This window comes from Eufriesea mexicana, unplaced genomic scaffold (assembly GCF_001483705.2).
Source record: "Eufriesea mexicana isolate 0111107269 unplaced genomic scaffold, ASM148370v2 scaffold372, whole genome shotgun sequence".
NCBI classification, from domain to species: Eukaryota; Metazoa; Arthropoda; class Insecta; order Hymenoptera; family Apidae; genus Eufriesea; species Eufriesea mexicana.
This window is the reverse complement of record NW_016908534.1, coordinates 572,196-576,979: the sequence shown is the minus strand read 5'-3', so window position 1 is coordinate 576,979 and position 4,784 is coordinate 572,196. Positions and strand designations below refer to the sequence as shown.

The 4,784-nt window shown below is 51.4% G+C and overlaps 1 protein-coding gene across 1 annotated transcript in view; it reads left to right on the top strand.

Moving 5' to 3' along the window:
• The first annotated feature begins 1,322 nt into the window (after nt 1–1,322).
• Nucleotides 1,323–4,784, top strand: part of LOC108545198 (uncharacterized) — a 305,629-nt gene continuing 302,167 nt past the window's right edge. The window contains exon 1 of the mRNA XM_017896695.1: nt 1,323–1,365. The gene's annotated coding sequence lies outside the window, so the exon portion shown is untranslated. The remainder of the gene's footprint in view (nt 1,366–4,784) is intronic.

Below are 4,784 nucleotides of genomic sequence, written 5' to 3'. Positions count from 1 at the left end.
GCGCCTCTCCTTTGAAGACCCCACGGCTGTTACGTGCTTCGTCGGGGGCGTAACTCCAACTCCTAGAAATCGCGACTGGAATGGCGCGCGCGCGCGCGCAGGGGTGAGAAAAGGGCGATCGGATTGGCGGAACGGGGCCGGAAATCGGCAGAGACGCGGCTGGCCGTAGCGGCAATTTACTTTCCGCAATAGTGGCAGCGATGACGCGGCGCGTCCATTGTTCGCACACGCTATTAGGCTCTCGATTCTGTCTCCGGTGCAAGCGTCATCCTTATCGAGGTGCAGAGGTTGAGGCCTCGTTTGCGCGAGGGACCGGGGGGAGGACGCATTACCGATGGCACAATGAGGGAAACGCGGCAGGCAAGTTGGTCTCCGATACGGATTGCGGTGGCATTGATAGTAACGAGCCATTAGGGGACGCGTTAAACGTATCTCTGGCGAATCCACTGTTCGCTCAGCCGGGAAACGCCAAGACGACGCTTCCGCGAAGAATGGATTTTCCTCGCTCGGATTTGTATACCCTCTCGCCTCGGCGAACTTCCTTTCCACCATTTTCGCCTCGTCTGTCGCTTTCGTCGACGACGACTCTCCCAGCGCGAATATTCCCGTCCCAGCGATTACCATTTCCCCTGTTTTCTTTTTTCCTTTTCCAACTGCCGCTTCGCGACTTTTAATTCCCGATAGCTCGGCAAACGATCGCGGGTCGCGTGGCACCGGCACTCGAATCGACGAATCGCGCGCAATCCTTGTCCGTTTGTCATATACACGATATACACGATCCTCTCGATGGAATAAATAGAGGCGATGGAAATAGAGCGACGCCGCTCCCACGAAGAAACTGGCGATTCTCGGACGCGCGAGGTCGCTCATTGAAAACTCGCTTACGAATAGCGAGCGAGCAACAGGGTCAATCCCTGCTAGATTACTTTTCAAGTGTCTCAATAGGACTAGTTTAGTCGACTGCTTACGGCTTGTTACCGCGGTGAATGCGAGCCGCGCGACAAAACGACACCCGGGCACAAAGCCGCGAGCGACATAAAAGAGCGTTCAGGCCCATTCACCGGTGTTGCGCGTGTTACGTTTATTAAGTTGGTTAAGTAGACACGCACCGTCAGCGAGGTTACTTTTTAAGCCGGCGCCGTTGTTGCCCGCCGGCATACGCGTCGCTTCCGGCTGGTCGGAGCGGAATGGCATTTTTCACGCGACCGCCATGATGTTTCTGTTTCAGTGTAGTTACGGCTTCCGGCACGAGGGACAGCGGCAGAGTGCGTGCGCGCGAACGCCAGAGCGAGAGACAGAGTAGATAGAGAGTGCGAGATACACAGCACGGATCGCCGCAGTGCAAATCGGTGCATCGTGAGACAGGTATTTACAAGCGTTTTCAAGTAGCCACCGGATCCGCGCGGACGGTATCGCAAATTCTCGCGTTCGACCGCGGTTCGCGGTTTCGCGGACAATAACCCGGAAACCGGTTGTCGTTTCGTCGTCAGCTGCGAAAAATTCGTCGGCCTCCGACTCCAGCCATGGCGTCGCGTTATCGTAGGAATCACGAGGCAGTTCCGCGAGCTGCGTGCCGCGATCAGCAGATACGTGCCGCCATAAAGCTCGCGTTATCTTAACGTTATTGCATATGACGGACGTGCTCCGTGCTGCTGCTGCTGCAGGAGCAACCGGTTCCGCAACTGCAACGGACGCTCTGCGCGGATACCGTGCGACTGGATGCCACCGAGTTACGAGACACGCTGATAAACGCCAGTCCTCCGGCCTAATTGAAAGCGTGCGATTGCCTACTGTCCAGGTCTCTTAAAGGAGGCGTCCCTTAAAGCGTCATCCATATTTCCGATGTACAATGTAGCAATGTCTTCGACTCAATTTTCGCGGACACAACCAAGTACGGGGCACGACTTCCGGTTTTCTGATGGGGTTGGTACCGATTGGTTGCGAGGTCGGCTGATAGCCGCAATCGTGCTACACTCGTTTACGCGTGTACGCGTAATGCGTTATTACCAGTGTCGTCGCTGATGATAATTAATAACGAAGTAAAATGCAATTTGTAATATGACGAATCGAGGAAAAATAACGCATTTCGCGCACGGTTCGCTGGATACGTGTAAAAATGTGCCGGGAAAAGGTCATAAAGCAATTGATTCGCGACGGAATATGAAATTCGCGTTAAACCGAGGCAAACGATAGAAAAAGCAATTTAAAATACGGAATGGCGCGCGATAATATTTTCCAACGCTTGTGGGCTTCCCGGGGTTGAAGGTGGAAGTCGAACTCGTTTATAATGTCCAAGGACTACGCGTAAAATAGCAACCCTTATTAATTTTCTTGAATTTTTAAGCAATAAATGCGCTTCCGGTGATCCTGGTGATGTTCCAATGTCGTAATATCGACGTAAATAATTTTGACTAATTTTTCCAAGCAACCCTTATTAATTCTCTCGAATTTTTGTGCTTCTGGTAGTCCTGGTGATCGTCGATCGTCGCAATATCGATGTAAATAATTTTGACTAATTTTTCCAAACTGTAACTAACCGCAGACACGCGTAATTGGCAATCTTTCGAGAAATCGAGAGAACCGTGCGAACGTTTTGGACGATTAGACTTTTCGCGAATGCGCTTGATCGAAAATACGAGCGTCGCGACGCCTGGTCGCGATACGAAGGAGCGTCGGCGCGGGTCGCTCGCGGCCACTTGGAAATTCGATTATCACGAGCGATCGGTCAAACGGCGCATGGAAATTTTAATTATCGAAATCTACCGTTCGCCACTTGCGTTCGGATGGAATTGCTCGAAGCGCACGGAGCCGAGAATTTTTGCCCGTGGTACGAATCACTTGGCCGGCCGGAGCGATAATTATCGCGATAACGACGTTATCGGTTCTCTCGTGCTGCCGCCGTTAATCCGGCACACGTTACAAAGCTAGCTACGATCAAGCAGCAGCAGCAGCAACCTCGACGCCGGCGAACGAACGAATCGCCGTCAGGCTAGGACAGTGCGCAGATGGCCGAGCCCCGTTCGAGCATAATCTCGTTGATTTTGCAAGATAGCGAGTAGTCGCGCAGATTGGCCGGCAGAAGGACTCTATTGGATCAGCGGCACCCTTTGTCTCGGCGTACTTTCAAGTGTATCCGCGGGACAAAGTACCAACTGCTACTGTTTTTAAATAGTTTAGCCAGGAATTGGTTGGTCGCCGCTGACCAGGCAAAGTAGCTTTTGTTCCCGTTGCTCCACGCCGCTGATTCACCGAGCTCTACTCTCTGCGAGATGCCTCCATGCATATACTTTGATCTCCACGCGACGAACGAGACGGTAGAACTGTCGTTATTTCCCTTTTCGGATCTCCGGATTCATTTTCCCGGTTTCAGCGCTCTCCGCTTACCAACGGACGCTAGATGCGAGAGAATATCGACTCGAGTGACATTTTTATGGAATTTCGTAGGGTATTAGGTCTCACTCGTTGGTCAAAATCCGTAAACCATCTCGTTTCTTACCAGCCGTGCTAATATAGGTTCGATAGAACCTCGGTTATCCCTTTACAACGGTTTTCCAGTTAACTCACTAGCGCCACCACGGTCCGTATCTCCGCACGACAAACGTAGCGTAGGTTTATTGCACCGTACGATAACCTAGCGAAATTTTCTTACTACTCGTATGCTCGATACGAAAAATTATTAAATCCTCGAAGCAGCCATTGCAAATATTTCGAATCTACGTTTACACGACCTATATCGCGATTGTACACGATATCGTGCGAGGCTTTCGGTAAGGAAATCACTAGGCGAAGACCAAAACACGAGCGTCACAGGTGCCTAGGCATAGTTCGTAGACGGTTCCAACGTAAACAGCACCGGTTAGGCTCACGGTCAACATTCGTCGATGTCTTTCCGCCTCAGTTGCGTGTTATCCTTCGTCGCGTTAGAACGAAATGGCTCGACGTGTGACTGATTTTCCTGTTGCTCGTGCCACGCCCCATCGAAGCTTCGACAGTTCTCCAACGAGAGTTTCGTGAGTAATATTTATTTCACAACCCTACAATCTTTTCACCGTTCCAAGTAAAATTTGGGATCGATAACAGACTGGTCCGTGACGAATAGCAGAGCAATCAGTTAGAGGGTTTCGTCGGAGGAGAAACTAGTAATTTACGTAGCTAGAAGAATAGTAATTTACTACAATATTTAACACGTTAAACGCCACGCTGATGCCACAGTTAGCCATCATGCGGGTCTTTCCGGGTCTTACGGAAAGTCTAACTCAGGTCCCTAGGGACCGACGTGGCGTTTAACGCGTAAACGATTATTTTTGGTGGTTAATTTTCGCCTCGGTTACGTGTTGCTCTTGACATGGTTCAACGTGTGACGACTCTGTCTTTGATTATGGCCCGCGCCATTGGAATTTAAATCGTAGGGCAAAGGATCGACTAACTTTCTATCGAAAGAATACAAAATTGGTCATTGGAAGGGAATTTTTAACTTTTCAGCTACTCCTTACGTACCGACTGCGATGGCGGTAGCCACCGATCTGTCGGGTAAAAACGCGGCATCTCGCAGGATTAATTACTTTCTACGCCGGAAACGCAATTCTCCGGCACAGGTTGACGCGGTCTGCGGTTAACCGAGGTGCACCGCGTTATATAAATCCGTGAAACGGGCGTCGGGGCGGGTCGATCGCGATCGCATCGCGGTCTTTTCACGGACGGCGCGCCGCGGCGCTGGTCGTCGGCGTTCGGCGAGCAGCTGACGGGGAATCCTGGCGTCGCGTCGGTGCAAAGCTCGCTCGGCA